The sequence below is a fragment of the Mastomys coucha genome, unplaced genomic scaffold, assembly GCF_008632895.1.
Source record: "Mastomys coucha isolate ucsf_1 unplaced genomic scaffold, UCSF_Mcou_1 pScaffold4, whole genome shotgun sequence".
Classification (NCBI taxonomy): domain Eukaryota; kingdom Metazoa; phylum Chordata; class Mammalia; order Rodentia; family Muridae; genus Mastomys; species Mastomys coucha.
The window spans coordinates 22,062,541-22,082,524 of NW_022196910.1; the positions used below are offsets into that span (position 1 = coordinate 22,062,541).

At 43.8% G+C, this 19,984-nt stretch overlaps 1 protein-coding gene and 1 long non-coding RNA gene across 17 annotated transcripts in view; one reads left to right on the top strand and one right to left on the bottom strand.

Annotated features, from left to right (window-relative positions):
• Nucleotides 1-19,984, top strand: part of Tmcc3 (transmembrane and coiled-coil domain family 3) — a 275,765-nt gene that overhangs the window by 143,859 nt on the left and 111,922 nt on the right. The gene's annotated exons all lie outside the window — the stretch shown is intronic.
• Nucleotides 8,213-16,040, bottom strand: LOC116076130. The gene is made up of 6 exons (XR_004112829.1): nt 15,844-16,040; nt 12,399-12,566; nt 11,450-11,547; nt 9,404-9,884; nt 8,746-8,902; nt 8,213-8,360 (listed from the first exon to the last, which is right to left on the bottom strand). It is a non-coding gene; the product is annotated as an uncharacterized LOC116076130 (long non-coding RNA).

Sequence of the window (19,984 nt, forward strand, 5' to 3'; positions counted from 1 at the left end):
ACATGCATGTGTGTGCAAATATGTATTCATTTATGTGTGTTCTCTATGTACAGAAGCCAGAGATCAGTGTTCCACATCTTACTCCACCACTCTCTATCCTAATTTCGAGACTCGATCTCTCTCTGAACCTGGAGCTGTTGGCGAAACTGGCTGACCAGCAAGACCCCTGGCATCTTCCTATCTCCACCTCCCCAGCACTGGAATTAAAGGAGAACCACCGTGCCTAGGTGTTTATGTAGGTGCTAGGGATTGAACTCAGGTCTTCGTGCTTGCATGTCGCACACTTTACTGACTAAGCCATCTCACTGGTTCCTTCATGGTCTGTTTTTGGCTGCTATAACTAAATATCACAGGCTGGGTGAGTTTTTTTCTTTAAAACATGTTTCTTATGGTTCTGAATGTTGAAGTGTCCAAAATCAGGGGTTTCTTGCTGGTGGGGACTCTGCAGTGCCCTGAAGCTATGGTGAGCCCCAGTAAGCAAGTCTTAATCACCCATGTATCCACCTTTGGATTTATCCACTTAGGAGGACAGGGCCCTTGTGACCCAGTCTCCTCTTAGTGTCCCTACCTCCTAATACTTCAAATTGGGAATTAAGTTTCAACATGATGTTTTTGAAGGGACAGTCAGACTGTATGGCAGATGGTAGCCTCTTCCTTGGGACCTTACCATCAGACAGCAATTGTTTGACCTGCTGGAAACACAGCATCCTCTATTGCATGTTTAGGGGCCAAACATTTGTAAGAATGGAAAAGTCATTGAGTTCCTATTGTTTTTTGTGATCTTCACATAAACCCAATCCTTAGTGACTAAACTTGTGTTAGTAAGAGAAAATCTGGGTGAGTTTTGTTAGCTTTGTTTTGTTTTAGGTGGAATGAATGAGTACGACCACCTTTAGCTCCAGGTGGCTGTGCTGGCTGGTTTTGTGTGTCAACTCAAGCTAGAGTCATCTGAGAGGAAGGAGCCTCAGCTGAGGAAATGCCTCCAAGAGATCCAGCTGTGGTGCACTTTTCTCAGTGATCAGTGGAGGAGGGCTCAGACCATTGTGTATGGCACTGTCCCTAGGCTGATGGTCCTGGCTTCTATAAGAAGGCAGGCTGAGCGAGCAAGGGAAAGGAAGCCAGTAAGCAGCACCCCTCCATGGCCTCTGCATCGGCCTGTTTGAGCTCCTGTCCTGAGTTCTTCAATAACAAACAGCAGTAAGCCAAATCAACTTTTTTTCTCCCCAATAGAAACCCCAACTAAGTCAAGTTGGTACCAAGGTAGTGGGGTATTGGTGTGACAGACCTGATCGTGTTTTGGGGAGGATTATGGAAGGGCTTTGAAACTTGGATGAGAAAAGCCATTGAGTCTTGAGATCTCAGAGGGATGCCCTGTAGGAGCTTGGATGATAACAATGTTGAGAGCAGTGTAGAAGATGGAGGCCTGGCTTGTGAAATTTCAGAGGGAAGATTAAAGACTATCAAAGCCATTTCTGTTTTGACTTAAGATTCTGGTTAGCTGGGGCTAAAGAGTCAGCCACGATTAACAAGATACCAAAACTACTAAAGCAAAACCTTTGCATCACTGACACTATTGATGCTGGTTAGCTGGAGCTAAGAAACTAGTGGTGATTAAGAAGAGACCAGTATCACTGAGGTGACATCTTCTGGGAAGTGTTTTCTCAGAGCACAGAGAAGCTGTGTTCCAGAGATACCCAAGTTGTACCTGGTGCTGGCAGCTGGACTTGGTAATGTGTAAGAGTCACCCAGATGGTGCTGGATTTGAAGGCATGAAGGGGTCATGAAGAGCAGCTGAGGCTTGGCACTGTGAGAGGTCAGGAAAGGCCATTGGTAAAGGTTGAAGACCCAGGACTGAAGGGGTCAAGCATAGAAGTTGAGGCTTGGCACCAGGAAGAGAGCCTTTGACAGACGTTTGGTAAAAGTGCAGTCTAGCTGCTACAGAAAACCCCAGTGTTTTTGGAGATGCCAGGACCATGCAACAACCACCAAGAACAGCAGCAGCAGTGAAGTGAAGCCAGCCTTAGCCTAGGAGACGAGGTGTGTGTGCAGAGAAACAAGCTGGAGAAACGACCCAAGCCCTTTGGGGGAGTGCAGAAGATCCTGAGGGGATCCCAGACATTGGATGGCTGGAGTTTGATTTTGCTTTGATTTGATTGTAACTGTGTCCTGATTTTTCCCTCGTGAAGTAAGAAAGCATTTTGCCAGAGCCCACAGTTGAGAGACTTTGAATTGTAAAAGACTTTGGATTTTAAGATATTGAATATTTTAAAGAGAATGAAATTGTAATGTGTTTGAATTTGTAGACTGTGGTACTTTTAAAGTTATTTAGATTTGGGGGATGAGTAAGAAAGTAACCACTGTGGCTTAATAGTGATGTGTTTGTGTGCCAAGTTGACCAGAGGTCAGCTGGACTGGCTGGTTTTGTGTGTCAAGTTGACACAAGCTAGAATTATCACAGAGAAAGGAACCTCCCTAGAGGAAATGCCTCCACAAGATCCAGCTGTAAGGCATTTTCTCAATTAGTGATCAAGGGGGGAGGGCCCAGCCCATTGTGGGTGGTGCCATCCCTGGGCTGGTAGTCTTACAGAGTCATCTGAGAGGAAGGAGCCTCAGCTGAGGAAATGCCTCCATGAGATCCAGCTGTGGTGCACTTTTCTCAGTGATCAGTGGAGGAGGGCTCAGACCATTGTGTATGGCACTGTCCCTAGGCTGATGGTCCTGGCTTCTATAAGAAGGCAGGCTGAGCGAGCAAGGGAAAGGAAGCCAGTAAGCAGCACCCCTCCATGGCCTCTGCATCAGCTCCTGCCTCCAGGTTCCTGCCCTGTGTGAGCTCCTGCCCTGACTTCTTTTGGTGATGAACAGAAATGTGGAAGTGTAAGTCAAATAAATCCTTTCTTCCTCAGCTTTCTTTTTGGTCCTGGTGTTTCATTGCAGCAATAGAAATCCTAACTAAGACAGAGGCACTTTCTCTTTTCATGATGGGAAACTGACATAATTTAATTTCAACGACTCTTTCAATGTCTATTACTGGTCATTTTCCTCTTTATCTCCATGGGGAAAAGAAAAGCAATCTATGTTTAGAATCCCTTTTCTTTTCCTTTTAACACTTAAGGAACACAATAAATGCCATATGTCTGTCTTAGTTAGGGAGTTTTTGGGTTTTCATTGCTGTTGAAACACCATGACCAAGGCTACTCTTATAAGGACATCATTTCATTGGGGCTGGCTTACGGGTTCAGAGATTCAGTCCGTCATCATTAAGGCAGGAACACGGCAGCGTCAGGCAGGCATGGTGCAAGAGGAGCCGAGAGGTCTGCATCTTCATCTGAAGGCTGCTAGCAGAATACTGGCTTCCAGGCAGCTAGGAGGAAAGTCTCTCAAAGCCCACCTACACAATGGCACACTTCCTCCAACAAGGGCCAAGCATATTCAAACCACCACACCATACATCCCATGACTTATTTTCAAAGTGTTCTAAAGTATTGCCATTATTATTATTTTACCTTCTTACCTAATACTTTTGCTGCATCTGCCTGCTCTTGGCTTTTTGTCAGGGTGGGGAGGATCCAGGAATGCAAGGAGATGAGTTTTCACAGTGCTGTGCTGGTGGAAATGGAAGCTACACATTGAAGAAGTATGGATTTATGGTTCGCAGAGTAAGCATTTGGTATCTGGGCATCCTTTGCGTATAGATCCACGACAATGGGGGACCACGGACTGATTAATTGCCATGTGTTGAGTGCCTGTCTGAAAGCTTTATCAATTATTCCTTTTGCTATGCTCAGTGAACTTATGGAATGTATCCTCATTTTCTTTTCTATATGGAAATCAAAGCACAGAGAGATTGCATTATTTGTCCAAAATCATTCAGTTTGACAGTGGACTTAAACACAGGAAGTCAACTCTAAAGTCTGTGTTCATGATGGAATTATTACTAAGGAGTCTGCTGGCTCTTTGATATTGTATCAGTGGCTTCTGATTTAAAGAAAACCCTGGAAGGTTAATTAGTGCTCTCTGTCAATGTCCTTGGCTATGAAACATACTGATGTTCCTAATGGATACGATATGATATTACAGCTTGTCACCTTGCTCCGAAGGCTGCTATGGCAAGTATCATAGCTGAGCTAATTCATAAGTAGTAAAAATGTGTCTCTAGCAGACTGGAAGTCTAAGATCAAGTTACTGGCTGATGGGGTCTTGCCCTTTCTTACAGCACCCTCATATGGCAGAAGTAGGGTGAACCCTATGAACATGGGTAATGGAAAAGCCAAAAAGGACTCTACCCCTGTGAAGGCAATCAGGACCTCATATATCAGGCTTCAGGACACTCCCTGGTCCTTTTCGGCCTCACTCCCTCAAGGAATTGTCCTGTTGAGGATTAAATTTCAATATGCACTTAGGAGTGACCCAGGCAGTTAAACCTTAATAGATTCAGACCCCTCTCTTAAACTGATGAATGTTTATTATATGTTAACTTTCTGGGATGAAATTTGTCTTAGTGGGTCAGCAGCCCTACAGAATGAATGTTCAGAATGAACTGTCACTTGCAGTGTTCATGTGTGGTGACAGTCAAGCCACTGGGCTCTTGGATTAATTTTAACCACTGTGCAAGTGTAATGTTGAGAGTTTGTTTCCTCTGTGTGTACATGGTACATGTACCTGTATGTGCATGTGATACATGTACCTGTATGTACACATGGTACATGTACCTGTATGTGCATGTGATACATGTACCTGTATGTACACATGATACATGTACCTGTATGTGCATGTGATACATGTGTATGTGCATGCATACGCACTCTGCCTCAAAAGACAAAAGTTACAATCTTCTGGGAGTTTTCTACAACCCGCACTCATTGGTTCTAAATTCTGTTAACTGGGAGGCTAATGGTGTCACTCCCTATGGAACCCGATTTTATTTAACCCACTACACAAGCCATCCTCCAGCAACCCCCTTGAATGTATTTATTTCTCCTTTTAAAGATAAGAAAGGAGGGCCTATAGAGATTATATTTGGCCAGGGTCACATAGACAGCAAATGGGACTTGAACTCGAGTCTGTCTTTCTCGGCTGTCTTCCTCAGCACAGACAGAACGGTACATGGAGACCACAGAGTAGCCACTGATAGGAAATGATGTTTGAGTTTTACAAGTAAGTAGTTTGGGTGCTACTCAGAGGATGAGGGCTTGCTTAGCACGTGGAGTGACCTGGGTTTAAGCTCCAGCACTGTATCATCCTCTTCATGGTCATCATCATCATCCTCATCGTCATCATCATTGTTATTGTTGTCATTGTCATTGTCATCATCATAAACAGCAGTAACTAGGACTTCCTATGTACTGGTGAAATCAAAAGACATTAGCCTTTGAGTCTCGGCTCCATTTAGTGTGAAGCTATCAAATAACGACAACCTATGTCTTCACTTACCTCTGAAATAAGAATAACACTACCTACTTAAACCTGCATCCACAGTGACGTGTCTAAGTGGGATAGTAAAAAGGAAAGTGTCCCCTTTGGAGTTCTTGGCTGGTGTTCTCATTTGTCATCTACCTCCCACTCCCATGGAATTTTAAAGTTCACCTCAGCTTTGGTCTAATGTGTTTCTTTACAGTGTTATAGTCCTGGGCTGGGGAGATGACTCAGTTGGCAAAGCACTTGCCATGCAAATATGATGGCTTGAGCTTTGATCACCAGCATCCAGGTAAATAGCCAGGCACCGTTTGTGTGCATCTGTAATCCTTGAGCTGGGGAGGAGGAGATGGAGAATCCCTGAGTTTACAAGCTACCCAGCCTAGCTGAGCTAGCAAGGGTAAGGCTCAGTGAGAGGCCATGTCTCAAAAGTTAAGGTCATGAGTGACTGAAGAAGACACCTGATGTCAGCTTCTGCCCTACACACACACACACACACACACACACACACACACAAGTACACATGCTCGCATGCATGCACATACATATACATACATGCATGTGAACACATACATACCATACACAGGTACACACACCACACACAGGTACAGAGTTACACACACATACACAGGTACACACACATGCACATGCATGCACACACATACATACACACATACATACAAACACATGCACACCACATACACGTGCATACACACATGCATGTACACACCTACATACAAATACACAGGACACACACATGTTCATACATAATCCATGACACACATACATACAGGCACATACACACTACATACAAACACATGCACACCACATACACGTGCATACACATATGCATGTACACACCTACATACAAATACACAGGACACACACATGTTCATACATAATCCATGGACACACATACATACAGGCACATACACAACACATACAATACAAAAAATGAGCCTGTACTTCTTCTTTGTTTATTTAACCAACTGAGCACCTCCATTGTATTGAGCACCAGCATGGTTGCCAGATGTACAGCATTCAGCACTCATTCCAGATGTACAGCATTCAGCACTCATTCCAGATGTACAGCATTTAGCACTCATTCAGTCCTGGCCACAGACTGTCCAGGGCAGTTCCTGCTAGGACTGCTCTCATAATGCACTCAGACCTGAGTAAAGTGGATATAATCCAGTTCTTTGTGTGGCTGCCCAGACTGATTTGCTTAAAGAAATCTCTGGACAGATGGGTGCTGGCACCTGTGGTGGCTTTTGGTCACCTTCTCTGGGATAACAGACAATGCAGGAAGGTTTAGCATGAAGCAGGGCCAAGTCATTAAGACACAATGGATCCTCACTCTTGGTGGGGGTGGGGTGGGGAGGGCGGGAGGAGGATCGCTTCCCGGTCTGCCCAAACTCAGAGGCCCTTTGTAAGGTCGTTTAAACTGGAACCATCAATATAATTTGTTCGTTTGTTTTGAGACAGGGTCTTACTATGTAGCTCTGGTTGTCCGGGAACTCACTATAAAGACCAGGCTGACTTCAAATTCACAGAGATCCACTTGCCTCTGCCTCCCACTCCCAGCCACCATCCATATACATTTTAAAACCCTTCAAATGAAAAGCACCATACATTTCTCTATAAGGATAATGACGCTCATTTTGAATGTACTTAAATTGGAAAGCCCACAGATTTTCATATTGAATTCTTTTAAATATTTAAATCAATACATTCCATCCTTTGGGCAGCTGCAGTGAAGATGCACACTGATTATTCATTTCAGCCAATGCTTGCTAAGCATTGCCCAAGGTTGGCTTCAGAGAGATTAGAAGACTCAAAAGTACAACATTCATCAGCATGGGATAACTGGAGGATCTCTTTGGTGCTATCCTTCTGCTCAACTATTTCTGGTACCAGTATTTATTAAGAAACCCCCATACTATCTATCTTTTTGCTGGGGTAGATAGGCTGGTGAGAAGTTTGAGTCCTGGAAAGATAAAATGTAGAGACTCTGAGTATTCCTCAGGGAATGTATCAAAATCAGACCTACTCCTCCAGCAGAGAAAAAAGTAGACAACAGCCTTATCACCAGCCCCTGCTCACTCCCCCAACCCTCACATACAAGTCAATTTCAGAAGGCTGCCTCATGATGTTAGAGAGAGAACTGGATGGTGTAGCCAGGCTGAGCTTCTAAGGCTGGGATCAAATGTCTTCCAAAAGATGCTGGTTAATTTTCGGTGAGTTGTAGCTTGTTGGAAACATCAACACTGTCATGATCACACTGTACATTTTAAAGCAGTAAAACGATAGTGGACTCGAATAGCAGCCCACAAGCCTCCCCTAGCAGCAGCTGTCGCTGTGTGGGTGGTCTTGGCTGGGACTACATTAGGTCACCCTGATGCATTCCTGTGTTTGCTGTTTCACCGGCAGGGCACACAGTGGCTACTGCATCCCACCCGGATTCGTGGCAGAGGTGACACTCAGATAATTGGATTGACAATGATGAAGAACTATTTCATAGACTCATCTACACTCCATCTAAATTGTAATTGAAGCCATTAAACATCCCTTGTCATACATGCACTTGTTGGGGTAAGGGGTTAGAAGAAATGATCTCCCAGAACTGAAGTCTATTTTGAAGCAGGGCTCACTGATTTGAAAGCCCAACTGATCAGGCCAGTGGCCCTGAAGATCTAGGCTACAGAAGAGCTGATAGGATTTCAGGATTACCCTGTGGTATGTAAACAGCTGGACACCTCTGTCTGCCCCTGGGGAAAATAATCGCAGCTCACCCAGTTACTCAGTCTTAGAGTGATTTTTCAAGAGTTTTTGAGGGATTGTGGTAACGCTCAGTCCCTAGCTTAATTGGAAAAGAGGGGGTGCTGGTGGCTTCATCTCTGGACCTCTCCCCTGAAACTCACAGTTGCATTTTCCATGAGCCAGAAATTCTAAAAAGAAGGGGAAAAAAATGTTCTGACTTACCAATGTATCAAGCATGTCATAGATACACATACAATACATTTAATACATTACATTTAAAAGACATGAAGCAGATCTCTTGTCTAGTCCTACCCTCTTCACAGAAACAGCCAATATTAACTTCTATTTGCCCCATGATACATTGTATCATGCACATGTATGCACATAGACACCTTCTATGTAATTATCTTTATAATGACACCTATGATAATATACTTTATTGTTCATTCCTCATAGTACTAGAGCCTGTTCCCATCCAGAAGTGGGCATGCCACCCCAGCTCTGCTTATCTGTGCCCAGCTGCCAGTGGCCAAGGCTGATCTGCTCTCTCACTACTCCCGATCCTCCACTAACCTCGTGGAAGCTCCATGATGCTTCTCACACTGGGGATATATGCTCTTCTGTAAAACTCGCTGGGGCCGCAGAAGAAAGCAAACTCTGCTTCATTAGATCTGAGGAAGAGGCTGGAAATTTTCATGTCCAACAAATTTTCAGAGGATGGTTCCAGGGGCTACACTTTGAAGCAAAGGGATACAATGTGGAGCCAGCAACATCGCCAGGTTCCTTCTAATCTAATCATTTTGAGATGTCATAGCAAATGCTGAAAGCTCGGCTGTCGATTCCAGCTTGTCTCCATTGCACATAGCAAAGAGAAACAATGATTTCATAAATATATTAGAAAAAAAAGTACAAAACATTGGCTCATTTTAGAAACACAGTTCTGTTTTTTGCCTTGATCGCTTGGGAGAAGAAACCCTGTGATGAACTATTCCCAAAGAATGGCACCATAGGCTGGAGGTATAGAGCACTTGCCTAATATGAATAAAGCCCCAAATTAAGTCCCTTTTACTGTATAAACCAAGTGTGGCAGCCCAGACCTACAATCCCAGCAGGAAGTTCAGGAGTTTACATTTATCCGCAGCTATCTAGTGAGTTTGAAGCCAGCTTGGGTTACAGAAGACCCCGTCTTGAAAACATTTTTAAAAATCAAAAACAGAAAGTAAAATCAAACCTTTGACCAATGGTGGCAAGAAAGTCACTTTCTCTTTGGAGGATTTTCAGCTCTCTGTTGTCTTTGTGGAGAATGACCCCACCCAGCTCACTGCTGGTTTTTCTCCAGCTTTGAGTGAGGAATAAGTTTGCCCTTGGCAGACAATAAGCTTGATGTAGTTATCCTTTCAGACCTGGGTGGCTTGGTGGCAAAGCCTGGAGACAGTGCGCTGTTTTCTTTGGAATCATAAAAATAAGTAAGTCTCTTTTGTGATCTTTTGATTTTCTTTGGGTCTTCTTTTGAAGTGAATTCTTGTCTTACCCTCTCTCAGAACTCATACCTCAGTCTGGGACTAGTTTAAATAACATTAAAGATTTTTCTTTGCTCTCTCTCATTCAGATCAGGCATTGAATAGGTTTCCTCCAACTCCAGGATCATTTATTGAATCAGAAAAATGATTTCTTTTGTGAGGCAATTTCATGGCTTGTTATGTCCAATATGTCTGTAAAATTGAAGGTTACATAGCCTTACCTGAGAGTCTGTCTTTTTGCAAAGATGGAAAATGAAAATTTTGATAAAAGACTCGCTAAGCCTGTGCTATTCTCCCTTTGGGCTCCTCATGCCTTGAGGGACGTCATTGGGGGTATGATCAGGTTTTAAAGCCATGCAAGGAAACTTGTGGCTTCATACAACACTTGTTTCCATATGTCAATAGATATTAATGAGTCATAGATGATTGAAAGTCCCGATATTTTTAGGAGAAAATTATAAAAAAAGACAGCTAACTGGATTTTCTTTGGCATTTTTGTGCACGGTCATCCATGTGGCTTCTTACAGAAGGAAGGCAGGTCTAAAGAATCCTGCAGAGGGGCTGGAGAGATGGCTCAGTGGTTAAGAGCACTGATTGCTCTTCCAAAGATCCTGAGTTCAAATCCCAGCAACTACATGGTGGCTCACAACCATCTGGAATGGGATCTGATGCCCCCTCTGGAGCGTCTGAAGACAGCTACAGTGTACTTACATATAATAAACAAATAAATCTTTAAAAAAAAAAAAAGAATCCTGCAGAACTCTCATGTGTCACTTCATTATCTTGTTGCTAAGCCGTTAAGCTAGTGTATTGTTAAGCTTAGAATGCAGACTCTAGGCTTAATGTAAAAGGTAGTGTCTCCCCAGCGCTGTGGAGAGGGATCTGTGGTTAGGAGTACGTACTGCTTTTGAAGAGAACCTGGGTTCACATCCCAGCACCCTCAAGGTGCTCCACAACAAGCCCAAAGTCTAGTACCAGGGGATTGGATGACCTCTTCTGGCTTCTGTGGGCCCTGTGTGCATGTGATGTTCAGATAACCCATGCAGACAAAACACTCATACACATAAAATAATCAAATCTAAAGAAATTAAAAGTTTAAATAGCATCTCTGTAAGAGTGGGTCAGTGTTTGATTTTTAAGACTTATGTAACTCAACCCATTGGAATTAGCTTAAAGTGCTTAAGAGACAGGATGCTGAGGCCCTCTCTTGGCTCTTTTCATACACCTTGGACTCTGGCAGATGCCCTTGGATGACACTCAAGCTGGCAAGTCACAGACAGACAAATGCCATCTTGACGTCAGAATGGTTGAGGGAGGAGCATCTGTTGTAGCATGAGCCATTTTCATCCATTAGCAATAGAAATAGCTGTAGGCAGCAGGCTTGAAGGTTGCCATTTGGCCAAATGCTATTTTCCTAACAATTCTTTATTGAATATCTGCTGTGCTCCAGGACATGATGGTAAGTTCTGAGCATGTAATGAATCCAGTGTCCTGAGCTCTGACTTCGTGGAAGTAACTCAAGTGAGTCATTTAATTCTTTTGGACTTTACTTGAAAAAAGGAAGCTCATTCTTAACCTCCTAGGATTGCTGTTATAATCTGACATACTAAAAAAGTCTAAGATATTAAATCCTGACTTCTTTAGGTCAGCGTGGCCACACGGCCTTGGATTTTCTAAAATTAGCCCCCTTGCTTACAATCTGCCTTCATTCACTTGCCCTCAAGTGACCCTCCCTTTGTCCTTTGTCTTACTGTGACCTTTTGGCATTGTCCTCTCCAAAGAAGACCCCATCTTCCTGATTACTCAACAGTGCTGGCTTCTCTCCGACTTTACATAGTCCTCCTTAAGAGAGAGTCTGAAGAGGAAATGATGGAGATGTTTGATTGGAACTTGGAAGGAGAAGAATGACTACAGATAAAAGATACTGGCGGGGGAAACAAAAGTAATCTTCTGCATTAACTACACAAGACAAATCGGATATTTCAATCAACAGCACAGAATGCAGTTATCATGGGACATCTCTGTCATTTCCTAGAGTCAGAAATAAACAGAGACCAGTTTTGGAGCTGGGCAAGCGGCCAGCCTTGTCGTTGGCGGATTGGAATGAGGAAGGGTCATGCTTGAATAAGGACGCTGGCTAGAAGCAGCATTCGCTAGAGCACATGGGAGCAGCTGAGACTTGAAAACACTTGGGCCAAGCTGTCTGTGTCTATGGAAGAGAGACCTCAATGTACTCTAAAGACTCCTGACCCTTCACACTCTCCCACATCTTTTGGTTTTGCTTTATAGTTCATTGTTATCAATTTTATGTCTGACCCTATTGGCCGAGGAAGACCCACTCCAGCTCCCCACTCCCACCCCATCCCCTGCCTGGCTCCTTTTCTAATGTCCAAGGAAATCTGTTTCTTTGACTCTGACAGTTCTCTGTCTCTATCTCGTCATTTATCTGTCTCCAAGCTCCAATTGCACATATGTGTCTGTGTCACTAGGAGAGTGAAGAAGGACCTCGAATCTTGCCCCTTAAGTGACTGAGAAGTTCTTGTCTCATTCTTTTTAAATCATGCAATATTAACAGAGCAAAAGATACCAGGGGCTGCCTCTTTTCTCTGTCTTATAAGAAAAAAAGAGACTGTGCAATTAGGAGCAGCCAGAGTGCAGAGTGTAGGGAATGCTTTCTGTGAAGGGCCAGGTAAGAAATACAATTACTCAAAGCTTTGAGGGCCATGTAGTCTGTCACAACATCTGAACTTGACTGCATTTCACGGAAGCAGGTACAGGCAAGAGAGCACAGATGGGTTTACAAACTTCATGAACACTGAAATGTTGACATCATCAGACTCTGTGTGTCATGAACTATTTCTTCGTCTCCTTCAGCTGTTTGAAAATACAAAAAACATGTTTAGCTTGCAGCCCTAAAAAATAGGTGTGGTGGGGCCTAGAAAGAGGGCTCAATGGTTAAGAGAGTTTGCTAGAGGATCCAAGTTTGGTTCTCAGAACTCATATCTGATGCTTCAAATAGCCTCTAACTCGTGTTCCATATTGGATGCTGTATTCTGGCTTCTGAGGGCACCTGTACCACCCCCTGCCACACATACACACACATATATACACACAAGCACACACATCCACACATACATATATACACACACAAACACATATATATGCACACAAGCACACATACACACAAATGTACACACACACACACACAAATAAAAATGAAATCTACAAAATAAGGTAGCTGGTGGTTTGGATTTCTGTTGTGGGCCATGGTCACTCCTGAGCCCTGGCATAGAAGGAACTTGGAAGTAGAAGAGAGGAGCCTTTTGTTCTGGTTGCAGCTTTACTGCTTCTTAACCTTGGCATCATCTTAATTCCTAATCTCACTTTCCCCATCTGAAAATGAGTCCAAAGGGAGCAGGGTGTAAGGTGAGAGTGGAGAGACCTGGGCAAACAAATCAGTGGTCAAGGTTCAAATCAGATCTACCATCCTGATAGGAAAGCAAACAGATAGTAGAGCTTTGTTCTGGCTCCCTCACACAGAGCTCTGAAAACCCTTGGAATCTCCTGAGTGATAAGGTGACAGGAATCTCTGTGCTACCCATAATAAGCCCCTGTCAGCCTGAGCTTATGCTAAGGAGGGAACTGTGGACCCCTACGTAACTACAGGATGGGTCTGGTTGCCAGAGGAACATGGAGCACATTGGAAGAAACAAAAGATTAAGGTAACCACCGATATCCAAGGATGCAATCAAGCATATTTATGTCATGAAACTGCCATTAAAAACCCTCAACCATAGGGTTCTCAGAACTTCCAGACGGATGAGTGCATCTGTGTATCAGGAGGGTGGTGCACCCAACTCCATAGCCATGGAGGGCTCTTCACCCGGCTGGTCACTTGCAGCCTGTAAGAAACTCACAGGTAGTACTTTCCAGAGTGAAACATTTTACAACTTATCAAACCTGGGGTGGTGGGGGTTGGGAGCCCCTCAATTTATAGCCAGGCAGTCAGAATTGTTGGGGATCTAGTAGTTGGGGCAAGTGTTTGGAGTGGGAGCAGTTTATGGGCCCAACCCCTTAACCTGCAGGGTCTGTACTGAATGAGTAGTTCAGACGAAAAGGGAGTAGTTCAGTCAGTTGAGCACTTTCCTAGCATGCATGAAGTCCTGGTTCAATCCCCAGCACTGTATAAATCAGTTATAGGGGAGCACACCACATGACGGGTAGAAACAGAAGCAGGAGGATCAGAAGTTTGGGGTTGTTCTCAGCTGCATAGGAATTTTGAAGATGGCCTGAGCTGGAGACCCCAGTCAAAAAAAAAAAAAAAAAAGGACTCTTGGTATCTAGAGTGTCAAGGGAGTGGGTTAAAAAGTCCCACACATTTCGAAGTATTAACACAGTTCCAAGTCATGTTCATATGATTTACCTCTGTATGTGTAAAGCTTCACATCTGTAGTTGTCCTCCTGAACAACAAAATGTCAATGGAAATGTGAGAAAATTATCAGTCCTCAAAACACCTGGCCAGTATTCCCCCAAATGGCCAAGCCCACCAGAAGCAAGGAAGTCTTAAAAATGTCCATAGCAACAGTGGAGTGAGGAGAATATGTCAGTTCCATACAATGAGGTGTCCTGGAGATGGAGTGCCGAGTCAGAGAGGGGCTGTGAGTGAGGAATGGTGGTCTCTGGCCCGAGTGTGGAGTGTAGTTCATGGTAATGCAGCAGTGTTGGCGCCTCAGTAGAGACAGATGTGCCACAATGCTAACACTGGCTTGGAGTCTTGGATCAAGAACAGTCTAGGTAGTAAACCTACAACTATATATAATTGAAAAGTATTATAATTATGATTAAATTATTATATATAACTATATAATTGAAAATTTATATTTAAAAGACCTAAAAACAAATCCTATAGGACTTAGCAGCTGATCAGGTGCACAAGGAAGAAGGAGCCTACAGCCGCCTTTAGCCTCAGTCCCGGGGATGGTAACCAAACCAGTGGACAGAAATAACGACTTTAACAGGCTTGAAATAGGACGGGATGAAGTTGGAGTGTCAGAGAAACATCTATAAATAATGAGGTGTATCATTCTACTACTAAGGTCATGAGTTCCCAGAAAGGCTTTCTGGGTTCCAGGTGCTTTATTTAAAATGATTGCCAGGGGACTAGAAAGATGACTTAGCAATTATGAGCACTTGCTACTCTTCCAAAGTACCTGAATTCAGCATGTCTCAGCATCTATGACTGTAACACCCTCTTCTGGCCTCTGCAGATGCCCACATACACAGCACGCACACACGGACACAGACACGGACACACACGGAAACACAGGCATACACATAAATTTTAAAAATAAAAATAAACCTTTAAAAATAAATATAAGTACAATGTTCCTAAGATTTGCAGCATTTGACACTTAAATCCTATATAAGAACAAGAACCTACCTGGCTCCAATAAACAAAATGGTTATTGGATTTAGCATGACTATCTATCCTCCTGCCTATGTACATATATCTCTTTGGGGTGTGCTTGCCCTCTTGTCATAGGGACGTTGCATACAGGGCTACAAGCCCTCTTTATTTGCAGAAAGATTTAGAGCCATGCTGCCAAGTGGGACATCATTTATTTGGCTACAGCCACGGTCAGTTCTTTCTCTTCAGCCAGAAGCCCTAACTGTGTTGACCCAAATCACACTGGAGAGCCAGGTTTGTTTACTTCAGTCAAGAGTGAGAGCTTTGTTTGAGTTCTCTCTTTCTCCCACACACGTTTCAAATCCAGAATTGCAGCAGAGCACACACTCCGTTATCCAGGGCCTGGAGAGTCTGCTGTGTTGTACAACAACATACATACCAGGGCATGTCAGGAGTAGGCAGCTAGAGAAACAAGAAATCCAGATGATGAAAAATATATGAAAAAAAAAAGAGCTTCCTCAATCATCTAAGTGGGATAGCTAAGTCCATGGCAGTGTGGTGGTAACAACAGTAAATACAGAATCCTGTGCTGGCAGGTCAGGGGACCAGGATGCTCCCAGAGGGCAGCTCCAACTGCTTGTCTCAAGTTTGAAGATACATTCATCCTTTGCTCCAGTTACCTCACTTCTAGGATTGTTTCAAGTAGTGAACTATCCAGGAAGAGGGGACGGCAAGGATGGTACCTGTAGAGGGCCACGGGACTGGTGGATGCAGAGAAGCCTTGATCACGAGACACAGGGCAGCAGGCAGGTGGCCACCTCTCACCTGTCACTCAGTGAAGTGAGGAGCCTGATGACACACCACTCATGTCACAGTCCTCCTCATTTCCTCTGTGTCATCAGCTGTACAACAACTCCCTCCCTGTGATCCACTGGCCCTGTGAGTCAGCTGGCCAGATGAGGGTTTCTACAAAAAATAAGAGGAAAAAGTAGAACCCAGTAACAGGCTCAACAGCTGGCTTCTGTAGTGATGCCACTATTGTGATAGAAAGATTTGTGATATTTGTTTTCTGGAAAAAAATATTCCAAGGTAAATTCACATACTCTGATTATGTAAATTGTGTGTTTGCATCCACACACTTCTAGAGCAGGTGCTGGAGTTTAAATACCTATGAGGTGTAAATGCAAAAGAAGAAAATTAAGTCTAGATCAATATGTAGATATTCACAGCTGCACTCGGGAGGTCATGAATTGCTCCTGGTCTCATAAGTGCTGCTGTTTGTAAACTCTAAAGCATGTCCTCATCGTGGCCGGCAGGCTCTTTCTCCACAACAACCTGGCTTTCCCCACAACAACCCTGGCTTTCCCAACAACAACCCTGGCTTTCCCAACAACAACCCTGGCTTTCCCCACAACAACCCTGGCTCTCCCCACAACAACCCTGGATTTCCCCCACAACAACCCTGGCTTTCCCTGGTGTTTGTTTTGCTTTGTTTTTCATTGTTGCTGTTTGAGATGAAGCTGTGTTGTCCAGAAAGGTCTCAAAGCCTTAGCAGGTCCTTCTGCTTCCACCTCCCAAGTAGCTGGCATAAGCTTCCAGGCCCAGATAATCCCAACCTTCTGAAGCAACAACCTAAATTTTTTTGTTTTGTTTTTTCGAGACAGGGTTTCTCTGTGTAGCCCTGGCTGTCCAGGAACTCACTCTGTAGACCAGGCTGGCCTGGAACTCAGAAATCTGCCTGCCTCGGCCTCCCAAGTGCTGGGATTAAAGGCGTGTGCCACCACTGCCTGGCTAACACCCTAAATTATTAAGAAGTTGTATTCTTTCATTGAAGAACATCTAGAAGTCTTAGCCAAAGAATAAATAGTTGTCTTTTCTTCATTCTATTTTATGCTATAATAGTTAAAACGCCCATGACTTCGCTTAGGGGAAAAAACACCACCACCACTTTATTTAACAATGCAGGATGAAAAACAAGATTTCGTGGGGAAAAATGTTCACCTTTTTCTTCGCTAATTTACACCTCGTCTGATGCCTGAACTTTTCAAACACATTTGAAGTTACCAAAGCTCTTACAAGAGAATTGTACTAAGTGTAAGAAAGAATTCACACACAAACGTAAGCCAATTGTACTGCAGCTACCTGACTCCCACCCCAAAGAAACAGTGGTTGTAGAGTGCTCTAAGATCCCTAAACTACACACTTGACCTACGAGCATCAAATGATTCAAAAGCATCTTTCCTCCCAGGACAACAGCAAAAACCACTGTGATCATCTGTGATTTGAATCTCTAGGGAGGCAGAGCCAGAGAAGGACCCTCAGTCACCCTCAGGGTCCTCAAGACAGACCAGTGGTTCTCAACCTGTGGGTCTCGACCTCTTTTGGGGGGCCAAGTATAAGACCATCAAAAAACACAGATATTTAATTTACACTGCAATTCATAACAGCAAAATTGCAATTATGAAGTAGCCACAGAAATAATTTTATGGTTGAGGTCACCACAACATGACCAAGTGGATTAAGGGTCTCAGCATTAGGAAGGTGGAGAACCACTGCGATCAGTTGACAAGCTTGAAGGGCAGAAGGGGTTGGGGGGAAATGTGGAGAGGTCTCTGCTTTGGGCCTGGCACTAAGCTCAAATGCTTTCCGTGTTCTCGTGCCTGAAAACTGCAAGCATAATGTGCAGACAGTAGTTCATCTAAATGTTTCAGAATGAAGCCATCCTCTCCCAGACGTTGCTTTTACCATCTTCATCCTGAGCACTGCCATCTCAGACACAGAAAGGTCTCTACGTCTGTGGGAAGGTGTCAGAAACCCTGGAACTGGTGTTAGAGGCAAGTATGAGCTGCCGTGTGGATGCATCCACACGGCAGCCCATACTTTGGGAGGAGGGGCATGACCAAGGTATTTTTCTCTTTTCACTAATAGAAATTCCAGAGACTACCCACATAAGTAACAAATTTATTGGCAATTGGAATCTAATTTAAAAAAAAAACAAACATATTTGCATGTAGAATGTTAACTGTGTACCGTCAAAAAAATTGTAGGAACTAAATCAATGTAAAATTGATTCCTTAAGAATCTGTAAGTTGGCGAGATGGCTCAGGGGGTAAAAGCACTGACTGCTCTTCCAGAAGGTCCTGAGTTCGGATCCCAGCAACCACATGGTGGCTCACAACCACTGTAATGAGATCTGATGCCCTCTTCTGGTGCATCTGAAGACAGCTACAGTGAATTATGCCGAAGTGAGCGGGGCCAGCAGAGGTCCTGAGTTCAATTCCCAGCAGCCACACACATGATAGCTCACAGCCATCTGTACAGCTACAGTGTATTCATACACATAAAATAAATAAAATAAATCTTTAAAAAAAAAAGAATCTAAGTTGGGGCTGAAGGGATGGCTCAGCACTTACTATTCTAGTTTTATATTTTAAAATATTTTTATACAATATATCTTGATCATTTTTCTACCCAGTGTTATGTTTTTTCTCTTCCTAAAAAAAAACAAACAAACCAATAAAACCTTCCCACAAAATGCCAAAACTAAACAAAAAACTCACAGAAAAAAACATGGATTTGGCTTTGTATCTGTCAGTTAATGTTGGGCATGGGGTCAGACTGGCATGTGTTTGATATACCCAGTGTCTTAGTCAAGGTTTTCATTGTTGTGATGAAATACTGTAACCAAAGAGCAACTTGGGGAGGGGAGGGTTTATTCAGCTTATACTTCCATGTTGTTGTTCATCAGCAAGGAAGTCAGAACTGGAACTCACACAGGGCAGGAAGCAGGAGCTGATACAGAGGCCATGGAGGGGCACTGCTCACTGCCTTGCTTCCCATGGCTTGCTCAGCCTGCTTTCTTGTAGAACCCACCAGCCCAGGGACAGCACCACCCACACTGGGCTAGGCTTTCCCCTTTGATAGCCAATTAAGAAAATGCCTCCTAGCCGCATCTTTTAGAGGCATTTTCTCAATTGAGATTCCCTCCTTTCGGGTAACTCTAGTCTGAGTGTCAAGCTGACATAAGACTAGCCAGCACACCCAGTAAAATTCCATTGGAGGAGATGGATTTTTCCTTTCCCTGTAGATATCAATGCAGAGAGGATTAGAGGTGGGACCCTGTGGCCAGTTCATCCCCATCCTGGCCAGCTTGAATCTGTGCACATCTTTAAAGACCACTTCCTACTCTGGTGGAGGTCCTGGGTTTAGGTTCCCAGAACCCACCTGATGATTTATAATTGCTGTATCAATTGATCTGTTATCCTCTTCTGGCCTTTGAGGGCCTCTGTATGCATGTGGTACACAAACAGACAAGAACACATGTGCACACACATGCATTTTTAATTTACAAACTAATCTCTACATCCTGAAAACTGGGTCTGAGCAGCATAGTCTGAAGTTAGTTCCTCCCATTAGCTAAAAGCTAAAAGGACTAACATGGAGCACTCGTTACTTGGGGTTCCTCATTTACACATTTGCCTAGCAAATATTTTCTAGTCTGGCCAGTACAATTACACAGGGTGTGCTCCCCCAGATCTGACCAGCCAAGCTGGAAAGTACGGGGTGATTTGTTTACTGCAAAAGGATACTCCAATTTCCTTTTATGAGCCCCTTCCCCACATGCAATCCTTATGCTTAGTGTTCCCAGCAAGACAAGAGAAAGACAGGAGGAAGAAGGCTTTGGGTCTGTGGCTATGATGAATGCCCAGGAGAACCCTCATAGGGCAATGGCTGGCAGTGAGGTATTTATCAGAAAGCTGCTGGGTCTCTGCCAACTTAGAGAAAGAGGGACACCATGACCATGGCTGGAGTGTTTGTCACCATTTCCATGTGGGCATGGTGAAACCTAGACCTCACTGTGAGGATCTTAGGAGGTGGGGCCTC